Genomic DNA, 24832 nt, shown 5'->3' on the forward strand with positions numbered 1-24832 from the left:
GTTTGTGAGTTTAATTATTATATACTTACTGTTTCCTTTGTTGAGGCTGTATGAAGAGTTTTGGCCAAGCCATGCAGTCAATATTGTAGTGTTTGGCCACAAGAGCTGCAGCATAAAATACCCATGGAAGTAAACATTTTGGATTGTGGTTTATGGTCAGGTGTTTGCTTTAATGGGTGTGTTATACTATGGTGTTTGTGTGTCCAATCACTATATACTTACTGTGCTTTGTTTGTGGTTGTATGCAGTTTTTTCATGACATGGGTAGTTGGAGCACACATTATTTTTCAATCACTGTGATAAAAGAAAAAATCACATGTTAGTGTAGGTAGTTTATAATGAGTATTGCATTCATTTATCTGTTTCTTTGTTGCAGATTCTTGGGGCAGTTAGATACCTGTTGGCGTATTCTAACTGGTCATAGTTTTGAAGTTCTAGTTTTGTTTATGTTCATACACAGATTGGTTATTATATTTTAGGTTTTAAGAATATTAAGTATACAAGATTTGCTGGTAATCTCTGCTTTGGCGTAATGGTACTATCATTACATTTGAACCATCCACAATTCTTTTTTATATATGCAGTGTATTGACCTGCATTGTTTGTGACTCCTGCGTGGTAGATTATACCTATTGTTGTGAAGGTTTTCTTACCAAGTGATACTTGCCCATATGTGAATCCAGTCAGCTTACAGTTGTTTTTCGTACCATCTGCATTATAACGTAAAAGCACTACTATTAAGTATTTACTATGTGTCTGTATTTGTAAGGTGGAACGATTATCGGAATTGCAGGTAGTACATAATCTGCCATGGTTTGCATTTTGTACAAGTTGCTGAAATGGAATGGATTCACAGTTTGGTATGGATACATACACAACGCGTTCATTAGGAACTTCTTCTTGTACTACATGCCTGCAAAGAGTGCATGTATGTTTCCACATGTATGAAATCTGGAAGATTTCATTTATAGGTATGTTTTTGTTTTCTAGTACTTGTAGCCAAGTACATTAGAAATTCTTGTGGATCTTCTTGTGAGTTTATAGTGAATTTGACCATTCCAGCACAGTAGTCCAATTCCTGTCTTATTCCATGAACACTATAATTGTTGTTGGTTGCATTTATATGAAGGACTAACATTTGCAAACACAATTGGTCTATACCGTGTAAGTAAATGTTGTCAATAATTGGTGGCAATTGGAATAGAATATTTATTGCTACATTTGCATAGCAGTTTACACCAGTTGTATTTGAAAATTTGAATGGACCTGACAGTTCTGTGTCCAAGTCATTTCTTGGGAGTGTGCGTTGCTTCTTTGAAGAGGTGGCTGAGTTACTTTGAGCAGTAGATTTGGTTGTGGTCCTTGATGAAGTGTTACCTTCTTTTACTTTCTTTGGAGGAATTGCTGTGAGATCCTGCATGGATTGAGTCTGAAGTAGTTTTCTTTTACAATGTTTTGCTTTTTGCGGAACAGGCTAGGATTTTGGATGGGGGTTGTAGAGTGAACGCAGTCTATTGTATTCTAGAATGCAAGAAATATCAGCATTTACTTGCATCAAAGTTGATTGGAAATAGTCAGTCAAGTAAGCATGATAGTGCTACATAGCTCATGCCTTCTTTAAAGACTGTGCTACCAATATCTATCAATGCTTTATCTAGGGTAAGACCTTGTGATTTGGTAATGGTGACTGTGTATGCCAGGGTTAGAGAAAATTGTTCTCTGCATACATACATGTCTTTGAAAAGAAGGAAGCGGGCAGTTGAGCATCCTATCCTTTTAACTTCAGATACTTTGTCAAAGAGAATATTGACAAATTGGATATTGTTGTCACGTGGGTATGTTTGAAAGCCAACAACTGTTCCAAGTGCTCCATTAACTAGTCCTTGGTCCTCGTCAAGATTAAGTTTAAGCATTACTGCACAGTTTAAAGATGTTTTTAATATTTTCTCCAAACCAGCTGTGTTGGAGATAGTTTTCCAAGGTGTTTAGCCTTGTTGTGGCTTGTTGACACATGGGTAGTGTCATACCATGTACATCCAGTTTGTCTGTGGAGGCAATTTGAACTATTGGTTGCATTTCTTTTTGTAACTTTCTTTCATTTAATTTTGAACAGCTTGCAAGAGTTGGCATCAAGGACATACAATTGACATTTTTTTGTGCTAATTGTTCCATGACATCAGTAGCACATGAGTTATGGCCTTAGAGTGCATGGATGTGCCTGGTTTTTAATATAGTGTGTGCTTCTTGAGAGAGTACACCAACTCTAATACTTTTTTCATTTTGGCGTATGTCAGGTCTGCAGACTGCTGCATATTTTCAGTTAATTCTCTGTACTGGAAATGTTGCCAAAGGTTGACATTTCCTATACTGCCAAGAGTTTTACGGAACAGTTTGTGCCCTAAGGTTTTAAAAATAGGTACCGCTTTCACTGGTGTTAATTGTAGAAGATCTCCGAAAACAATAATGTGTTTTCCTCCAAAGAGCTCTTTGTAGTCTGTTTTGAGGACCTCTTGTAGTATGAGGTGAATTAAAGCCAACATTAGGTTGGAGACCATGCTCGCCTCATTTATTGGCGGCATTTTCATTTGATTGAAAACTCTGCGTAGTTCCATTGCAGCTTCTGTAGAAAGTTTGTAACAGTTTAATTTGTTTTAGTGTTCTACTGGAAGGAGTAGTAATCGGTGTGAAGTCACACCACCTATGTTGTAGGCAGCTAAGCCTGTGGGGGGCAGTTACAACAGCTGACAGTTTGTTGTTTGTCAATTGTTGGAGGAACTTGCTGATGATTTTGATTAAGAATGTTTTGCCTGAACCAGCTTGACCACTCACGTATAGCAGTATAGGTTTGTAATATTGGCAGGTACAGTTTTTAATTTTCATGTTGCACACCATGTTCAATTCGTTTTGTCATTTCTTGGAAAATGCTACGCTTCTCAGTGTTTATTTGTGATTTCAGTACAGCAAAGTCTTCTGTAGATTGCTCATACTGACACATGGTGTTTTCTACTTCTGTCATGGCTAATTCTGCCTCATTTGCTGTTAGTGGCTGTCCAAGTGGTTCTTGGCTTCCTGTTACAGAAGGTCGACTGTCATGAGTGTCCACATCTAGTTGGGCCTGGAGTTCTTCTTCCTGTTGCTGTTCATTGTGCAACATTGTTTGGTACTGTGTAAAGTTTACATTTCTTATAGTGCTTTCATTTGCTTTGAAAGCGTCTTCATAGGAGTCATACGTATCCAGTAACTCTTATTCTTTTCTCCATGGTTTAAAAAGTTGTAGCAGGGACATGTAATACAGTTCTTTATGTTGAGGAGTTTTTAATGACAATGACATTGATATGATTAATTAAGCTGTGTTTGGTAAGTTTCACTAAGCTGCCTTCTTAATTTGCTACTATGTATCTACCTTTCTTTTCATCTAGTTTAATATTATTTTTGTATATGAAGTTTTTGGCTACTTGGTAGAGACATATGGTTTCCAAAGTAGTACTCCTGTTTGGGTAGTATGTGTCTAGTAAATTGTTTTTCAAAATGTCTTGGCTGTTGGGATTAGTTTTGGCTATTGTTTCTATGTCCTCATATGATTTCAAAACTCTTTTTCTAGATTGAGCAGGACCAAAACTTAGCCATACTGTATTGTCAGATTTTCCATACAAGGCAGTACCGGTTAAACGGTCTAAAGCTTCATAGCAGCCACATTCTCTATGAGAGAGCATTTTTATGCCTAAACTGTATAATTTCTGTGATAGTGTTTTGTCAAATGATATGTCATCCCAGAGGTCCTGAAGCTCTGTTTTCTCTGCTTTGGTTAAGTAGGCGGTGACATATCGTGCAACTGCAGCAGAAATGTACTGCACATCTATGTTTGCATTCCATAGGAGGGCAATGATTGCATTGTAATCATTGATGTATTTTGATTCTTCTGTTCTTTTTATGTAATATGTGGTGTTGGGTGATTTACCTTTGACACTATATCTAACTGAAGCCATGAAGTTGTTTACTTGACCTGTTGTTGAAACTGGTCTAGGGAAACCAAATCTGCATTTGGTGTAGTATTTCCCTTTGTTTGTATATTTGTGACAATATTTTCCACATTTGTCGTTGAAATTGTAGAATTTGTGCATGAGGGTCACTATGTGTTGTTTGTGAAGGGATTTCGCAAGTGACATTTTTGGATGAACTGCAAAACAGTGGCATCACTATCCTGACCAAATTTAGGACCATCATTAACCACAAAAGCATGTGAATGTGTGGTGCTCCTCTGGCTTGGTATTCTTTCTCCAAAAGAAGTGTTGCACTTCTCAGAGGGGAGGAACAGTTTTATTACAAATGAAGTGTATCATAGCAATGAAGCGATGATGGAAATATCTTGATACATTCACAGGATATAGAAAGCTGATTTCTCCTGGTGTTTTTATATCTGTTTGTTTTGTTTTTGTTTGCTATGCGTAGGAAATTTTGTAAATCTTCCCATGCATATTCTGCACAACTTAATGTTGCAAACCAAGTGGGTGGGCCAAGGTTTCTTATCAGACAGCATACATCTCTGTGACATCAGAACCAGAATTCTTGTGTACAACAAATGTTTGCTAAAAGATTTGTAATGCTTGACTGTAAAATCTCATCTTTTTCTTGCACTTTTTGCAGTAATTCCATAGCCAACATATTTTGAAAATTGGTACCTGATTTCAATATGTGTGCAACTTTGTAGCATAGAGTTGCTAGTTCACTTTCAAAGAGAAGGTGGAATATGTATTCCATGTTTTTTCTGAATATGGGGTCTTCAGAATACATTTGTAAAGAGCGGTATTCTGATGCTGTATTTGTGTGTGTCTATCATCGTACCATCCTCCTTTTCTAGTAGGAAAGAGTAGAGGAAAGGCACGTGCTTCTATACTTTTTCCCCATATGCTGATTGGAGATCCTTTGGCTTGTCGCATTTGGTACGTTTCCAGTGCATCATCTATGGTGTCTTTAGAGTGTAATGGGTGAATTGTATAATGGTCTAAAATATTGGATTCTGTAGCAGGATCTAGAATTTGAAATTGACCAGTTTCTGATGACTGTTGAATTATTTCAGTGGTTTCCCTCAGGTTTTCTTCAATATTAATTTCTCTGTAATATTCATTGTTGTATTTTAGATATTGCAGGGCGTGTCTAACTTTATGTAAGTCCACGAGTTGTTGCCAAAAATGTTTCTTTTGTAGGTACGCCATTTACTAAGATAATTAAAGATTTATCTATTGGACTTTGCACTCCCAGAGTGTGTACACTTTCTTTGAGATCTAATGGCAAATAAACTACTTTGCTACAAATGCCATTCACTAATTCAGAGGGAGGTAGTTTTGCTGTTTTTGGTTGAAGGCGTATTATTGCTTGAAATATGTGCACTGTTTGAATTATGATGCTCTCATACAAGTGGAGTTGTTGCAGGGGATTTGGTAATGGGAATAATTCCAAGTTATTTGTGATAGCACGTGAAGGTGTTTGGTTGTTGTCAAGTTTTGCATTGCAGTAACTGCAAAGTATTAAGGGGTCAGTAATCTCGTATTTGTTTCTGCTATAAAATAGAGAGATAATTGGAACCATTTGGAATCTTCATTGTCTTCTATTTTGTACATTATGTCTATAGTTTTTGTGCTATTTTTTATAAAAAGTCCTACGGCAACACACACACACACATGGTTTGGTACTGCAGCAGATTTTCTTTTAAACTTTAATATTTCTTTTTTGTATGTGTGTAGTAGAAGGTTGCCATCTGTACAGTTGTTGCTAGTCTGTTGTAAATCTTTTGCATTTTGTAAGTGGCTTTCAATTCCAAAATATTTTCTCTGGATATGCTCTATTTCTTCGAGTATTTGTTTGGCTGTACCATGTAGAATATTGTTATTTAAATTGGCTAGTGCTAAAGATGTGCTTTTGGCATAGTACCGTTTATGGACCAGATTTCTTATAGTTGAATGATGTGTTGATATCATGTTGATCTGGTGGAAGGTGCTTTTGCAAATAGGTCCACAAATGCAGGCTAATGAATGTCCTTATAGTCCTGTGTGTGTTTGCGCACTGGACGCGGGTCCATATTTTATAGTAGTTTAGTTTTGAATTTGTCTTTGCCTTTCACATACTGATTGAGGAACTGGCGTAAAGATTTGAAAGATTTTTTGGCAATATTACACATTGATGTGCACGGCCATTTGTCGACTGGACGTATTGGTTTAGTGGAATGGACAGGTGATACTGAGTTTTCTGGGGATATTTTTGAGAGCAGCGTTTCTTGTTCCATAATTGTATTAAGTTTTTCATACCCTCGTCCACTGCTATGTATGGCAATTGGGTTTGTTTGCTTTTGTTTGTATGCTTCTTCATTGAAATATGGTTCTGTGCTCGTAGTGTGACTCCATTCACCTCCACAGATGTTTGTGAAGTTATCTTTTTTGATATTCCGGTTATTGAGAAGTCTTTTTTGTAGTTTAGTACTTAGTTTTGTTAGTGGTTTCATTCTGTTTAAAACTAAAATAATGTCCTTTTGAGAAGGATTGCACTGTCTATAAGAGCTTCTAGGATACATTTTCTATGGTTTGTTTGTTTGTTTTATTATTTATATTGTGCGCCAGACCCAAGTGTATCAGGGCACAGCGCAGAAGATGATTTACAGCTTAGTTACATAACAAAGTAAAACAATACATAGGACTTTACACAAAAAAGAGCAGATATACATAGAGATAAAGGTAGAGGCGTAGGCATAGTATGCAATGGACAGTAAGTGATAGACTAATAACTACAAAGTATACTTATAAGTACACTAGGTGGGAGTCAAGGAGCAGGCCTAATTGTCTGAGTCTTTGAACCATCCTTATTATGTTCTGGCGTAAATTTGGGTAACATTGGTCTGCTCTTAGTGTTTGGGACAGGGAGTTCCAGACTTGGGCAGCCTTGACCGGGAAACTATTGCCCCAAACTCTTGAAAGCTTGAATCTATGGACTAGGAGGCAATTGGTGTTGGATAATCTGGTGGATCTTATCAGAACTTTCCAAATGAGTCTTTCTGTCAGATAGCAAGGTGCCGCGTTGTTCAGGCATTTGTATGTAAGTGACACAACTTTTAGTTTAAGTTTGTCATGTATAGAGAGCCAGTTATTAGCTCTTCTGATGTCAGAGATGTGATCTCGTCTGGCAATGCCCAATGCTGCTCTGAGGGCATTGTTCTGGAGAACTTGATTGTCTTAATGGTTTGTTTATTAGATCCTATGTACAAAGCGTTGCAATAGTCTAATTTTGACAAAATAAGTGCCCTGGCCAAAGTTATACAACTGTTATTTGACAGGAAGGGTTTACCTGCTCTAATCAATTTGCAAGTATATGCCGTGGCCGAGGCCATGGCGTTAACCTGCTTGTTGAAGGAGAGGGTAGAGTCCAGGTAGAAACCCTGGGGTTTCACCTCCTTAGCGACGGTGATGATGATGATGATGTTGTCAATATTAAAGGCAGAGTATTTGGGGCCCAATTTTCTGAGGGATGGGGTAGTGCCCAGGATAATGATCTCAGTCTTATCATCATTCATGCATAGTCCATGGGTAGCCATCCATACCTGGATGATGAAATTATACCCTATTCACCAGGGCCAAATCCTTGTCATAATCCCCAGTAAGTGGTAGGAGGATCTGTGTATCATCTGCATAGTTAGTGTAGGTGATACTGAGATGATCCAGATTATCGAAAAGGGGCCTCGTGAAGATGTACAGGGTAGGGGAGACGCAAGATTCCTGAGGCACTCCGCAGGTGATAGGGTCGGCAGCTGCAGTGGGAGAGAAGACTCTCATGGTCCGATTACTTAGGAAGGATTGAATCCAGGTAATGGCTTCTGCCGAAAAGTGAGCTGCCGAGTCCAAGTGGCTGCATAAGACCCCATGGTCCACAAGGTTGAATGCAGCCGATAGGTCCAGGAGAAGAAGGAGGGCAGATTTCCCTTTATCTCTGAGTTCGTCAATCTGAGCCTTCAGATCTATTAGAGCTGTTTCGGTCCCATGCTGAGGCCGAAAGCCAGACTGACATGATCCTAGTAGAAGGTTGATTTCCAGACGTTTTTGTATTTGTGAATAGGAAATTTTATCTAAGATTTTCAGAAGAAAAGGCAATGTTGTAATTGGACAGTAATTGGTCGGTATAGAAGGGTCTAGGGTCTGTTTTTTTGAGTAATCGGAGCACCCAAGATTCTTTGAGGTTAGATGGGATGATGCCTGATGTGAATGAGGCATTAACGAGTTTCGTGAAGAACGGGGCCAGGTCTTTGGTTGCATCCTTCATGAGTTGTGCAGGGCATTGATCACCCTGACAATTAGAGGGTCTAAGAGATATGATGATTTTTTCAGTTTCTATTAAGGTGACTTTGGAGAATTTGAAGCAGGGAGGATCTGCATTATTTTTAGGAAATGCCAGAGCAATTGTGGTAGGAGGGGGCTGGATAGAGAGGCTTTTTTCTTGTCAATATTTTTTTGTAAGGTCGTAACTTTATCAGCTAATGCTTGCTGTATGCTAGAACACCAAGGTTTATCTTTTATGCAATCATCCAGCACTGGGATGGGGGGGTTTTTAAGGGTTGTGCATGATTTCTCGCCTGTTTTTATAAGGTTCTGAAGGACTCTGTGTCGGAACATTTTTTGTAAAATAATTTTTTTGGTATGCTTACTTGCCGATACATCAAGATTTATAGGTGCAGTGTTAGCACTACTGGTAGCTGCAGTTTTGTTAATCACTTTCTGCTTATGTTTATACATGAGTAGCTTACTATACTGTAAAGAACTTCATAATAGAATGCTATTTATATCAATGCATTGCTTAATGCACAACATAGCTCATGACATTTATTCCAATGATCCTTCACACTTTTCTGTCAACATTATAATAATAATCCCTTGTACAGACTTTTCATGAAAAGTAAATGCACATGTGATGTCATCAGTGATGTCATCAATTACATTTGTGATGTCATCTTTGATGTCCTGGGTGTTAGTCTTAGCCATGCACAGTGGTGGCGCGAGTTATGGTTGCTTAGCTTACCATAACTGGTGAATTTCAGGTTTTTTTTGGTTTTACTTGGAACCATAACAACCCTTTAACTAAGTTTTTTTACTGAATTTCATAGGTTTTTAGTAGCACAACTTAACCATAACGTCCCTTTAACAAAGTTTTTTTTACTGAATATAGATATACATAGTGTGAATTTGATAGATGTTTACTAGGATTCGCTTACTTTATATACATGTAACATAGAATATACTGAACCCCCGCTGCTAGTGATTTTGATGTCCGCAGACTGTGCGTATGTCCGCAGACGGACGTGGACAACATCAACACTACCCAAATACTCAGGGGGTATCTTAGATTGTTCTTTCATGCCATATAAAAACTGAACAAGTTCAAAAAGCAGCACATGAACACAATAATAATAAATAAGAAGTGGAACCTATATAAGTAAGACATCAACCGTCCATTTAAATAGCATATGCACTAGAATGGAATATACCAAAACAAAAAAGATATGCCTCCGACATTATTACCTCACAGAAACTGCACAGCAAGAAGCAACAGCAGACCTACACAACAGTAACAACAAAACTTACCAGAAACTAGTACGTAAACTTCATTTTTATTATATATGTCTAAACTTTCTGTATTAGGTACACTAAAAGTAATATATTTTTTTTTTTCACAGAAATGTCTAGTACTTTGGAATGGCTTGAAGAAAATTTCCCACGTGATGAAATGAGTGAAGACACTGATACTAATGGTAGACACTTCTCTATATAAGCCAATTAATAGTTATTACTTTATGTGTACTTAAATTTATTTTTTTAACAGACCATACAAACAGTTAAAATGATATAGCAAAAGAGACATTAGAAAATGCTTTGCAGCGAATGGAACAAAAAATTGGATATGCTAATGGAAATGTCAATCTTTTAAAACATTTTTTGGAGGACCACATAAAAGAAAAAATTAAGTATCATTGTCCCACATGTACCTGATCCCCCCCTCTCCATGTCCCAGTCAACTATCCCCAAACCCTCACCACCAAGAAAAACGTTATGATGAGACTTTCCGATCCATCCTCTCCAAACCCCTAACTCCCCTGTATTTGTGTCAGCTTCTGCTTCCCCCTCTTTCGTAAATTTTATATTTGTATATAATAAAAAAAATATTGTGTGTTTTAATTCAGTCCTCTGTGTCTTTTAATAAAAAAAGGCAGTTAAGGTGTCCGGACAGCGCGTGTGTCCGGAATGTTTACAATTAACCAAAGTGGAGGTGTCCTAAGAACACTATACCTGTCCGTAATGTCCGCAATCAAAATGGAACTGTTCTTAGAACATGTTCGATGTCCGGGATGTCCGCAATTAACCAAAATGGAGGTGTCCTAAGAACACTATACCTGTCTGTACTGTCTGCAATCAAAATGGAACTGTTCTTAGAACACATTTGATGTCCGGGATGTCCACAACTAACCAAAATGGAGGTGTCCTAAGAACACTATGCCTGTCCGTACTGTCTGCAATCAAAATGGAACCGTTCTTAGAACACATTCGATGTCCGGGATGTCCACAATTAACCAAAATGGGGGTGTCCTAAGGACACAATACCTGTTCGTACTGTTCGTAATTAAAATGGGAGTGTCCACACTGTCTGTAGAATATCTATGCACATGTGCACCACACCCATAGGTCCGTCGCACTTTTAATTAGTTTGAGGACCCGAACACTGTCCGTAGAACACCCGCACGCATGTGCACAACCGTCCCTGCACATTTGGTGTCCTGCAGACAGCCGTCCCATTCGCGAACGTGTCCGCGACGTCATCATGTGACTGCACCCACACTGAGCGTGTGTCCTGATTTGCGGACACTGTCTGGGTCCCCAAACATTTTGAAAGTACTTCTTTGGATAATCCAAAGTATTTTACAGTAAAAGTTCACCATTGCACATGTCATAGACAATGTCCCTGACAATCACCATACTTTCTGGAACTTTTTGAGCCTTTTTTTGGTGTTCGAAGTGTCTGCGGACAGCACGGCTGTTCGCAGAGCGCGCACCAGCACCCGTATAAAAGGCCACACCCTAGAATTGCTCCACATTGTGCTTCTGGTTACCTGACAGAGCATTACTTCAGACCTGCATTGCTGGTGACTTCTGCCTGTCCTCCAGATGGCAACCATGGCTGCTTCAGCTGCACCAGCACCCCAACCCCCTCCACCTCCCCAAGGGCCTGCAGAGGGGAATAGCGTGAGGATGCAGAGGAGACTGATGAAGAGGATGAGGTAGTGTAAGTCCTTACTACCAGCACTCGCCGTGAGGCTTGGGTGTGGCAGTTGTTTACCACTCTTGATGGAGTGCCAAAAGCTTGTGCGAATAGGATCACCTGCAATCACTGCCACATGGTGCTGAGTTGTGGAAGGCCTGGTTCATACAGCTTTGGTACGACATCAATGAAGCGACACCTAAAGTCATTCCACGGTGGGGCTATTCGGAAGGTTGTACCTTCTGATAAACATAGTAGGTTCAGTTCCTCTACAACATCCTCAGTTTCCAGTCCTGTCACCACAAGAGGCACTCCTGTGGGACAGCGCATCCCTCCAGCTACCTCACAGGCCATCGTTGATGCTGTTGACCCTTACCTTTCAAGGGTCACAATATTGTGCATGTACTGCGACGCAGTACTCTGCAGGGGGGAGAATCTTCGGAGTGCTTTCGAGACTGCGGTCAAGGAGCACGAGAAGGTCTGCCACTACCTGAATAAGGCCCACCCTACATCTTCCTCTCTCCACCTGCCCTTTCTTATCCCTGTGGTTGGTGTCCCTTCCTTACCCTCCTTTCCCCTTTGTGTGTCGTGTTTAAAAAAAAACAAAAAATATAAAACAAAAAAAACCCAAAAAAGGCTCTTTTGAGAGCCGCCTTTCACATTTAAAAATAGAAGTGACAAATAAATAGTGCAGGGCCCTGTGCATTTTTTTGGAAGTCCGCGGACATGTATTTTTTGGGGGTGCTGCCCTATCAGAACCATTGCACTTTTCTATGGGAAGAAGTGGTGGCTCTGAAAAGAGCCTTTTGCTGGTGTTTTTTGTGTTTCAAAAACTTCAAATGATTAACACCTACTGCAAAATTTATTAATGTAATTACAAAAAAGGTTGCAATGCATTTTGTATATTTTGCAGAAAAATGTGATTGCCAGCATAAATAAGATGTACTCCATCTCTGTGAAAAATGTATGATCTATGAAACAAAATATTTTAATTGTGAAAAGAGGACATGCCAACATCTCTTAAAAAGGCGCAAACAGCCTTATTGACATTGCGCCTCGCTTTCTCCATTTGTGGACCAAATGAAGAAGAACGCAGCCACATTTGCCCCTGCGCAATACGAGAAAAAATTACTTGGGAATTTGGAAACATGTCCATGACCTTCCCAAGTCCTTCATTCATTGCAAATTGCAAAGAAATGCCAGACACATGTGCTAAACTGTTCCCTCCACAATGAATAATAATTATGTCTGGATGACGCTGTGTCTTCAAAGTAGCACATAGAGGTACCAAGTCCAGCCACTTCATTCCACGCACTCCATGCCAGTGCACTTCCACATGAGGGAATCCAAGATGTGCAGCCACTCCACAGCATTCTGCATGCATCTCCAACCAATGTATCCATGAGTCTCCCAAAATCCAGATAATCTGTTTTCTGAAACACACAGCCATAGCTATCTGTTCTCTCAGGAAAAAGACTTTGACAAAATCTCTCCTTATACAACACACCCAGTAAACCTTATTGACCAATGCCTTGCTCTACTCATTCTCATTTGCATGCCTCTCAACCCCAAAATCCCTGTATGTAATACGCGGTGTCTGCGGACAACCGCCATGTCCGCGGACATATCGAAAAATCTGAGCGTGATGAATTTAAATAATGTACCCCATTTCCCCTTTGAGGTTGGCTCTGAAAATAGCCTTTTTTTGTTGTTTTGCAGATGCTTGAGAGAGACCTATTATTTTGTATTTTATTTTTTTACTTTACTCCTAAAATCTTCACATAAGGTTCTCCATGGCAACCCTTATGTTCCAAAACAGCATGGCATTTCCCATAAAAGATAAAGAAATGCCATCTTCTTTAAAATAAACAGCATTACTAGAATCAATGTTCTCATCATTACAGAAGAACATACCAGCTCAAAGAATCAAAGCAAACATGCCTCGGCTGATTGCACACATAGCAATGTTTTGCTGAGGACAAAAACAGAACTATTGTCCCATATTTCCCTAGGTACTAAACCAGAAAAAATAACTTTGGCATTTGGAAGGACGTTCATTACTGCTCGAACCAAGTGTTCCAAATCTGCCAACAAAGTAGGGGCACTGACATAGCCCAAATGCAAAGCACCACAGTGCAAAACTACCACATGGGGACTGTTCATCCTTCCCATATCTTCACAAATTTGTACAATTCCCTGTACATTGCAATCAGGCACAGTGCTCCACACCACCTCCACTCCTTTAACATCAAAATTGTTTGCCACATTCCTGCATTTAGCATACTGCTCTAAACCATGCACAAACATATCTCCAACCACCAACACCCTGACTTTCACCACCTCTGCCATCTTCACTGCACGCAGCCTCTTTCAACACAAATCCACAACCTCAACACCTGATTGGCTAATCCCTACAGTCCCCTTTCCATGTTGGATTTGCTGGAAAACCCCAGATTTGGCACACCCTGTCCACGGACAGCCGCGGTGTCTGCGGAGTGCGTAACTCTTAGACAGCCCTTCTACCCTTTCCACTTCACTCTCTGTGCCATTCCCTCTTTGGATACAGCTAAGCAGTCACACAATCATCCACCAATCACATCCAAGACCTCTACATCTAACTCCATCATCATAGTTCAGCACTTCAAATGTACTGTTGACCACTCTGAGTACAAGTCTCATGTCATTGGAAAGCACCTACTACAAAAACTACTGTACAAGTCTCCAACATTTCTACTTGCAGCTGAATGCATATTCACATGCATGAATACAAACTACAGGTATGCATATTTTCTGAACAGTACATATACAACTCTTATAAATGCATATAAACAGAGTAACTGCCACTTAACCTGCATAACCTATAAAATTAATTTACTGTCATTTTTCCCCATCTGCTATAATCAACTGTCACTTCCAAACCTGTCTGCTATCTAAATTCTTTTTTTACACACACAGCTGAAGAGGGAAAATCGAGATCAAACTCCTGCCCCCTCACCCCAGGCACATCAACAGACAGAACAGCAGGAAGAATAAGGAGCGCACTCATCATTTGCACCAGGCCCCAGTACGCCCATGGGTGACAAATATGCTGAAAGACACCCACTTCACCAACACTGCAACCTACATGCTACATTAGCCTGAATGCAGCAATACCAGAATTTACAAAACACAAGAATTCCTGTTTAAAGTCTTGCAGATGCTCATATGAATTAACCTAATCAAATGGCACAGTGTAAAGCCATGTTTCAGGAAAATTGCAGTCAAGTACACTTGACTCACTGAACACCAGCCGCAGTGGGGATTCGTGCTAACTTCAGCAATGCGCCTCGCAAACCCAGGAGCTGTCACAGATTTCCCCCTTTCTCACTTGAGTTCGATCCTTGCAGGAATTCTTGGAAGGAGCCTTCTTGTGTACGGATCAGGTTTTGTACTAGCCCGCGCAAGCCTCTTCTGGTTCCAGCGTACGTTCAGCGTCCAGGGGTACTCGGAGTCTCCAGGAAGTCCAGGAAACGAGGGAGGTGTACTCGGAGACGGTACACGAGATCTGGGAATCAAGGCACAGTAAGGAGGGAGGAAGGGAAGAGGGGGAAATCGCGGGTCCGGGAACCAGGAAACAAGAGATTAGTCACAGCGAACTACAGAGCGCACGCCTAGCCACTGCAAGCAGTAGCTTTGAGATGCACAGGGCCGCTGGGGTGTGGTCTCTTTGTAGATTGAGCTACATCTGACGTGGAGGCTGGTGGAGAGCATACCACATTAGACGGCCATGTTGGAAGTATCAAGGAGTGCAAGCCTCATTGTGACAGAGACCAGGAAATCCAAAAGGGGCGCGTTCTATGGATCATGACAGCATGCCCCCTCCGAAAACCTGTCCCACCAGGTTCACCCGGGTGTATGAGATATCTTCTGAGCAATCGAGGGTTATTCAGATTTGAAAATGGTTCCCAGGTTCTTTCACTAGGAGGATATCCTTTCCACTCAACCAGGTATTGAAGTTGACCCCGTTTATACCTGGAGTCGCATATTCTGGATACTTCATATCCAGTAGGTCGTCCACAACCACGGGGTTGGGTCTGAAGGACTTCTGGGAGGACTGGACGTAAGGTTTTAATAAAGAAGTGTGAAAAACTGGATGAATCTTCTTCCAGGAGTCTGGCAATTTGAGCCGGAATGTCACTGGGTTTATGATTTCCTTTATGGAAAAAGGGCCATAGTACCGGGGAACCAGTTTGTTTGGTCGTAAATGTCGAGGCAGTAGTTTCGAGGATAGCCAGACCTTATCACTGACTGCATAAGAAGGTCCTGGTCTTCTTTTGGAGTCCGCATAACGCTTGGTGTGAGTTCGGGCCTTTTCTAAGTGTTCTTTGGCTTCCTTGTGTACGTTGATGAGAGTTTCAATCCAGGAGTCGACTGTTGGTACTGGTGTGGGATGTGGGAGAATGGAAGGTAGAACCGAAGGTTGGAATCCTTGGCTGCAAAAAATGGGCTGATCTTGACTGCCACGTGATCAGAATTGTTGTAGGCGAATTCAGCCACAGGTATTAAGAGTGACCAGTCGTCCTGTACCTTGGTGTCGAAACAACGAAGGTATTGCTCCAGGGTCTGGTTCACACATTCAGTAGCTCCATTAGTCTGTGGCTGATAACCTGAAGAGAGGGCACGTTGGATTCCTATAATACGGCATAAGTGTTTCCAGAATTGAGGGATGTATTGAGGTCCCCTGTCTGATATGATCTTGGAAGGGAGTCCATGAAGTCGAAATATGTGTTCCAGGAAGATGCCAGCGAGTTCTGAGGAAGATGGCAATTTGTACAATGGTGTAAAATGAGCCATGTGGGTGAATAAATCAATGGTGACCATGATAGTCGTGTAACCTCTGGATGGTGGTAATTCCACAATAAAGTCTGTAGCGATGAATTCCCAGGGTCTACACGGTAGCGTAGGTTGAAGTAGGACACCTGTCGGTTTCTTGTTATCATGCTTGTTTTGATTGCAGACTGCACAAGCTTGAATGTACCGTTGAACGTCAATTTTCATTTTAGGCCACCAAAATTGTCTTTGTATGAGACAGAGGGTGTTGGTGACGCCACGATGTCCGGAGTGAAGGGTATCGTGACAGAGGTTAATAATCCGTTGTTATAGTCTCTGTGTGGGAATGACCAGACCATTATCCTTAAACAGGTACCCGTCCCTTGTTCTAAGATTTCACCGATTCTTCCCCGTAAATTCCTTCCATATCTCAGATGACTGGGTTTGCATCCGAACGTCTTCCAGGAGATTGATTGCTTGGGCTACAAAAATTGTGTGGGGAAACATCTTTGGGAAGGACTGATCTTCAAGAGTTTCGTAGTCGGGATAAGGCGTCAGCAATTATGTTCTGTGATCTGGGGACATGATGGATGTGGAACTGGTACTGGGCAAAGAAGAAGGCCCAACGGGCTTGACGACTATTCCTACATTCCAAAGATTGTAGAACTTGAAGATTTTGATGGTCCGTATGGACCTGAACAGGATGTTTAGCTCCCAGAAGTAGATGACGCCATTCTGTGAAGGCTTGACGGATGGCTAACAGCTCCTTTTCCAAGACGGAATAACGAGTATCGCTGGGAGTCAGGGTTCGTGAAAGGTAAGCAATGGGATGTTCTAATTTGTCCTCAAATTCCTGTTTTAGCACTGCTACTATGGCATAGTTAGAGGCATCTGTCTCCACTAGAAATGGTCGATTAATATCAGGTTGAGCTAGGATGGGGGCTTGAGTAAACTGCTTTTAATCGTTGGAATACCTTATCTTGAGCTGATGTCCAGAGAAAGGGAGTATCTTTCTTCAACAATGCAATGATCGGTTGAACTATCTCAGAAAAGGAAGGTATGAATTTCCGGGAAAAGTTGGCAAGCCCAGGAAGGATTGAATCTGTTTCACGGTAGTGGGAACATGCCAAGATAGTATGGCTTTTACCTTTGAGTGGTCCATTACAATTCCTTCTGGACTAAAGACAAATCCTAGATAGTTAACAGTAGAAACATGAAAAAGGCATTTCTCGGGTTTAGCTAGGAGTTTGCGTTCACGTAGCTGTTGTAAGACTGCCTTAACATGTTCTTCATGCTTTAGATGGTCCTTGGAGTAAATCAAGATATTGTCCGGGTAAACTATGACAAAGGAACAGCATGTCAGAAAACACCCGATCCATGAAACGGACGACAACTGGGGCATTAGCAAGTCCGAAGGGCATGACCAGGTATTCAAAGTGACTAAAGGCTGTTTTCCATTCGTCTCCTTCCCTGATACGGATCAGATGGTATGCACCCCTGAGATCAAATTTCTTGAATACTACAGCTCCTCTCACTGCTTCCAGGATATCTGAGATTAAGGGCAATGGGTAGCGGTCCTTGAGGGTGCATTGATTTAATCCACGATAATCAAGACAAGGCCTAAGTGTCTTTCTTGGGAACAAAAAACAATGAAGCTCCAGCTGGAGATTTGGATGGTCTTATGGTGCCATTTTCAAGGTTGGTATCCAAGTATTCTCGGAGGGCCCTTTTTTCTGGTTTGGATAAAATGAACATCCTTCCAAAGAGAATCACTGCTGAAGGTTCTGTATCAATAGCGCAGTCTTCAGATCTGTGAGGTGGTAGGGCCTGGACTATAACAGTTGAAAACACATCAGCGTATTCCTGATAGGGCTTAGGAACCAGTATATTTGAAACCATGAATGGGCCTTGCTGGTCTGTTGGAGTGCCTTCGGAAGATGTCGAGGAGAAATCCAGGAATAGACAGTGAGACATGCAATGCTCAGAACCAAGAAACAAGGATCCTGCTGTCCAGTTGATATATGGGCTGTGCTTCCGTAACCAGGGCATACCCAGTACCATTGGGTAATGAGCTGACTTTATGATGCCAAATTTGATCACCTCTTGATGATGGTTTATCGAGAGTTGGATCTCTTTGGTCTGTAAGGTTATGGGTCCTGAAGAAAGAGGTCTTCAGTCGATCGCCTCCACAGGTTGCATGATGCCTCGAGTTTCATATGGAATTTGGTGGCTAAAGACCCAATCTTGATCTATGAATATCCCCATGGCCCCACAATCCACCAAGGTCAAAATGGGGTAGGTCTCATTCTTGGATGGCGATAGAAAGGCCTGTAGAATCACTAGGTTGTTCTGTCCAGGAGAGTTCATGGATGGAATAGATGAGGAGCAAACATCTCTCTCCCGAAGCCTTGCTCCATCTAGGATCGGGAGCTGGCGTTTCCCGAACGCCGTGGAGGGGCTAGAGGACACTGTCTAACTAGATGTTTATCCGAGGCACAATACATAAATAACCCCGTGTGGATCCTTCGCATCCTTTCTTGCGGGGATATGGGTCCACGGAAAGCCCCTAATTGCATGGGTTCTGGATTGTTAACAGAGGCAGGAGTAGGGTCAGACTTCGAGGAGGTCTCAATGGAAACCTTCTGGAAGGGCATCTTGGTTTTCTTCTTCTCTGCCATCCTTTCCTGGATACGAAAATCTATCTGCATAGCGAGATCCATAAGGGCCTGGAATGAACTTGGGCGAGCCACTCTGGCTAGTTCATCTTTGATGTCTTCATTTAGCCCGCTTCGGAAAAGAGTTAAGCATGCTTCTGAGGACAAATCTGATTCTTTGGCCAATTGTTTAAATCGTGTTACATACGTAAGCATGTCCTGGGAACCTTGCTGGAAATCAAGTAGACGTTCCTGGGCGCTAAAGACCTGTTCTGGGTGGTCAAACATGGTCTTAAGGGCCTGTATAAATCCGTCGTAATCATCCAGGAGGGCATCTCCAGAATTGACTAAAGGTGTGGCCCAGGTTAGTGCATTTCTGGAGAGGTGTGGAATTATAAAGCCCACCTTAGCCCTGGGGGTAGAAAAGTAGTAGGGCTTAAAGGTAAAGTGGACTAAACAGCAGTCAAGGAATCCACAAAGGGTTTTTGCAGACCCATCGTATTTATCTACAATTCCGCCCAGTAGTACGCTTTTCTTTGTAGCGGAATCACGGGACAAAACTAATTGTTTTAATGCAGCATTTTCCGCTTTCAGATTCTGCACCTCGGTCGTTAATTCTTGCATGTGACGCATGAGATCCTGAACGGCCGCCTCCATGTCCGATTCAACTTCGGTCGTTTGGCGTCTCAATCTGTCACGGATTTCCCCCTTTCTCACCTGAATTCGATCCTTGCAGGAATTCTTGGAAGGAGCCTTCTTGCGTACGGATCGGGTTTTGTACAAGCCCGTGCGAGCCTCTTCTGGTTCCAGCGTGCGTTCAGTGTTCAGCATCCAGGGGTACTCGGAGTCTCAGGGAAGTCCAGGAAAAGAGGAAGGTGTACTCAGAGGCGGTACATGAGATCCGGGAATCAAGGCAGAGTAAGGAGGGAGGGGGAAATCGAGGGTCTGGGAACGAGGAAAGAAGAGATTAGTTACAGCGAACTACGGAGAACACGTCTAGCCACTGCAAGCGGTAGTGTTGAGACGCGCAGGGCCGTGGGGGCATGGTCTCTTTGTAGAATGAGCTACGTCTGATGTGGAGGCTGGTGGAGAGCATACCACATTAGATGGCCATGTTTGAAGTATCAAGGAGTGCAAGGAGTGCAAGCCCCGTTGTGACAGACCAGGAAGTCCAAAAGGGGCGCGTTCTATGGATCATGACAGGAGCAGCTCAATGTCCTACAGTAAGATAAGATTCCTTTCTTTGAGCGACAGTGAACTCTGGTAGACAAGCATTTTTAATTCTTCACAAATACGAGTAAGTCAGAGCAGAACACTCAGGGCCAAGTGGGAACGAAAGACATTTTCGCAAGACCCACAAATCATTTGAAACATAATTGTAACAAGAATGGCTCAGGTCTGGCCAATGAACGCGAAAAGCCTGTTCAGCTAAAACTAATGGGAACAAATTCACAATGCAACCATTTTAGAATTAGGTAATGGGGGAGGGGCAGTTAAGCCAGCCCACTCACACCAAGGTCCAAATGTCCAATGATCAGGCTCCCTAAAAGGGACCTATCACTTAGCAGCCAATCTCAGGATGAGATTGGTTTCTGGGAGCTGGTCCAATTTTGTGATGTCAGCCTGCAGTGTGTTACAAAGCTGGCTTGCAAGCCAGCCCTGGGGGAGACGGTGCCTGGATTTTCGCTGTGCACAAAGCCCTCAAAGTTTTTTTTTTGCTGCCACGAAATAAACGCAGTTTGGAACATGTTGCTGCTTGCTTGGAGCTCTGCTGTATTTCTTTGGGAAAAATGTGAGGTGTTGGGGCCTCCCATAGCTGGGACCCTCAGAAGCCCTGGTGGGGGTCCAAATTCTCCCTAATAAATTGGTGCCCTCTGTGAGGCTCATTGCTCATTGTAAGGCCCTTGGTGGATGGCCACTGCCTGCACAAGCCCTGCATTTAACTGCCCTCCCTGCCGCTGACCCAAATAAGCTGTGGGACCCTTGCCTGCACCTGAAGACCACCGGAAAACGCGTAACTGGGTAAAGGCATCGGGGGCCACTTGGAAATACCCTGCTTAAGGGCATGTGAGAGCCCTGCAGAAGAAGGGGTCCAGTGAAGCGCCTTGATGGGGGGTCCGGTAGCAGAGCAAATGCCAGTGCAGCATAGGAAACGTAAGTACAAGTTCAAGCAACCAGCAACATGGGCTTTAAGGGGAGGGTGTGATTGTGTGGGGGTAACAATAGGCAAATGTTTTAAGTATAAGGTATTATTGTTGATCAGTATGTTGCAGAAATTTTAAGTTGTATTTCTGGATAGGGACTGGGGGAAGCATTGTAAATAGGGTGGCGGGTGGTTATACCTTGTCGTGGAATTCAGCGTATCACTGGTGATCGGCACGTGAATTGTAGTTGGGACTGGAGCAGAGGTAGTGGTCCCTTCCTGTGTTTGAGGATATTGGGTGGGGTAGTGACTCCCCACGTGTCGGACGGATTTGCCGCGCTGGTTGAGCTAGATGGTGATTACATGTACAGGGGTGTGGTATTCCTATGAGTTGGCGTTATAGTTCGATGAGTAGATGAGGATTCCTATTGATTGAGTGTTTTAGCTCGGTAATAGATGACGGATACCTGCAGGAGATAGCTAGAGTCTGCCTCACATTGCAGAAGATAATCCCTGGTTAAGTTCCCCTGTTGAGGGAGTGTATCACACGCGAGGCGACGCAGCGGGTGCAGACTGATTATATTTGAAAATGATTAATGGATACTCTACCCTGGTGAGTGGGAAGATAGCTGTGGGAATTGTGGGGTTTTATTTTGGGATCTTTGTGGGGTTTGTGTAGGGTTGGAAGCAATGGGTTGTTATGCGCATGCGCATTTGTCTGTTCATTTGTACTGTGTTTTTAGTTTGGTGACATCACCTTTAGATTGATGCATAGGACACACATTTTTGATGGTGAGGAGCGAGTGGTGTGGATTTGGAGAGGCAGGAGAGGTGACCCAGAGGCGGTGTGTGGAAGGCACATGCGCAAGATTGTGGGGGGTGCCGAAAAAGGAGATGGTTTGGTGAAGATGGGCTGCACCTGGAGTGCACTGGCTGAGGTGCAGAGCCAAGAAGGCTCATAGAAATAAAAAAAAATAAAAAAAGGGAAATGTCACATTATCTTCTAACATTTGCTCCCTGAACATCAGATTATTGAAATTCTCAACTTGAGGTGAGGTAAAAGCATAATGCATTGAGGGGTAGCGGAGAAATGACTCCCCTTCAACTGTTATGTAGCACACAGCTTCTATGCCAAGATAAGTTAGTAAAACATGGTGTGCAATGATTCAAAAGTACTGAAGGCAAATAAATAAGACCATGGCTGGCCATAGGCGGCTTCTCCAGAGGCGTGCAGCAATTGCTACTGACACACATACACAGCACTTACACTGGAAAGAGGCTGAAAAGCACCTGGCTACAGTTGAACTGTGGCGCATGAAGGAAAGGAAAGTGGCGAGGAGTCAGCAGATGCTGAACCAGCACAAGCAGAGGGAAGAGGGGTCTCACCCTTCTGCACCTCCGGGAGTGTAATATTTGATGACACAGATGGTAAGCAATGAATGCATTCCATGAGAGAACTGAAAGCAGCAGGACATTTAAACACCAGATACAAACCATCACAATACACTAAAGAGAACAAACAGGAAGGTGCAGAACAACCCACTAGCAGCACAGGAGCGAGCAAGGGAGGGCTGCACTGCATGAAAGCAGAGTTGAAGGCACAGGGGAACAAATAGCAGCACAAGTATTTTTTCAAAATTAAAGGGAAGACAATGGGGGAGGTGGAAGGAGTAACCACAGCAATAGAGAGTGTCATGATGCCTACCCCCGGAGCACCAGGCCAGGCCCAGCACCCCCGGAAGCAGGCATCATGCCCTCGGGTAAAAGCCCAGCGGCCCCTTATAGGGGCTCTTTGGACTCAGTCCTGGCGCCTTTGGCGCCAGGCTCATAAAGGGAAGTGTTTTGTGCACTTACCTGATGCTAACAATGCTGCACGCTTCAGGCCTCCCTGAGACCTGAAAGGGACTATTTTTTCATAGGGACTATTTTTTCACTCAGGCGTGGCCAGGAAAGGATACATACCTAGTTGGGGAAGGATACATACCTGGGACTTCTTTGGAGGCTATTTAATCCACGCCCAGACAGCAGCTCATGCTTCGCGTTCTTCTGCTTCCTGCAGCTTAACGCTCACCGTGTCTGCTCCTGCTCATGGACTCCAGCCACGCCCGCCTCGAACCTGGAAGACCTGCAAGGAAGGAAGAGAAGAGAAAGGTGAAAACCAAGGACTATTTCAAACTTCTTACCTGCATCCGGAATCTTCTCGCCAGCATCCCTGAAGAAAGACTTCCATTTAAAAGCATCGGATGCCTCATCTCTGCACCTACGGGAGAGAGGAAGAAACAAAAGGTGAGCAGAAGGAAAGCCTGATTAACAGCCATAATACTTACCGGCTTTTCTTCCACATTTCGGGTCGGCGCCGCCCCGTTGGCAGCTACCGTACCCCGGCCCCTATGGGGAAAGGACAAGAGACATTTCTGGGGAATGATAAGGACATTTAGAGGGATCACCCTCATCACTACTCACCTCGGCAGTTTAACCCCTCGACGCATCGCCTTCATTCTGCACCTGAAATAAAGGACAGATCACAGGTTAGAAAGACAACATAAAGGGGGCCTCAATTGAACTTTGAACTTTCATACTTACGGTGCATCGCTCAGGAAAGTCAAGTGGATTTTGCCAGCGCCATTCTGAAAACCAGTGAAATAACTGGACGAACATGCGCCCCTGCACCAGAAGCAGGATGGAGAGTTCATCCTTCCAAACCATAAGGTGAGCTTAAACCGGGGTTTGGAGGAAGTTAGAGAGGAACGAAGGGGGAAGGGGAAACGGGGGAGCTAGCACACTATTCTGCAGACTGTTAATCCCCTTTCTCATCTGCAGAAGGATATTCCTACGGGCCAGGCAAGCACGATTTGGAGGTCCTGTCCAATCGGTGTTCCGGGTCCTGCGCATCACGCTAGAAGAGGCCACAGCAATCCAGACTAGACCAGTGCCCCCGTGGGAACCAGGTGAGCGTTACAGAACGCGAAGCCATCCTACAAATTCCCACCCAGGCGCTATGGAAACTTCCGAAACTGACCAGTTGGCCCAATTACTGGGGGAATTACGGGCCGAAGTACACGCCGCTCATCAAGAGACTAGTGCCCTCAGGAGGGGAGTGATTGTAATAAAGGATAGAGCTGATGACCTGGCTAGACAGCTTTTGCAAGGTCAAGCTGGACAAACTCCTTTACCCGGTTCCGGGGGGAACCCCGCTCCTGTGGTTTCCATTAACCCGGTGCAGATTAATCTACCTGGAAACATGCAGCTGGCCCCACCTGAACGCTTTGCTGGGGACCCCAAACGATTCGCCGTATTCATGAATCAGTGTCGTTTGCACTTCCTATGCAGACCTGGGGCCTTCCCTAATGATCAGACCAAGGTAGCCTTTGTGTTGTCATATCTCAGCGGCTGTGCTGCCGATTGGTCAGTCCCACTGGTAACTCAAGATGACCCGATTCTTCGTGATTTTCAAGGATTTCAAACAAGCATGGAAAGGTTATTTGCTCAACACTCCCAGGGACAGGCTCTGGATGACGAACTTCTATCTCTGCGACAGGGCAATCAAGACCTTCTATCCTACATTGCAACCTTCAATAGACTAATTGTGGAAACTGGTTGGCCAGAGGATAAAAGAATCACGTTATTCTATCGAGGTCTACGCGGAGAACTTAAAGATGTCCTGGCACAAGTTGTAAATCTGCCCCAAGAATGCACTGAATATATAGACTTAGTGGTCCAATTGGATCACAGGCTGCAAAACAGAAAAGCAGATCGGTCCAAGTTTGAAACCCGGGTGTTGGCCAAGACCCACGCTAACCCCAAGAGGGCTGATGCCTCGGAGCCTATGCAAATCGGAGGTGTTAAAGGACCCCTAACTCAAAAAGAACGGGAAAGAAGACGACAGATGCAATTATGCCTTTATTGTGGCTCCTCTGGACACTTTCTACGAGATTGCCCG

This window comes from Ambystoma mexicanum, chromosome 5q (genome assembly GCF_040938575.1).
Source record: "Ambystoma mexicanum isolate Mex_15411 chromosome 5q, UKY_AmexF1_1, whole genome shotgun sequence".
Taxonomy (NCBI): Eukaryota; Metazoa; Chordata; class Amphibia; order Caudata; family Ambystomatidae; genus Ambystoma; species Ambystoma mexicanum.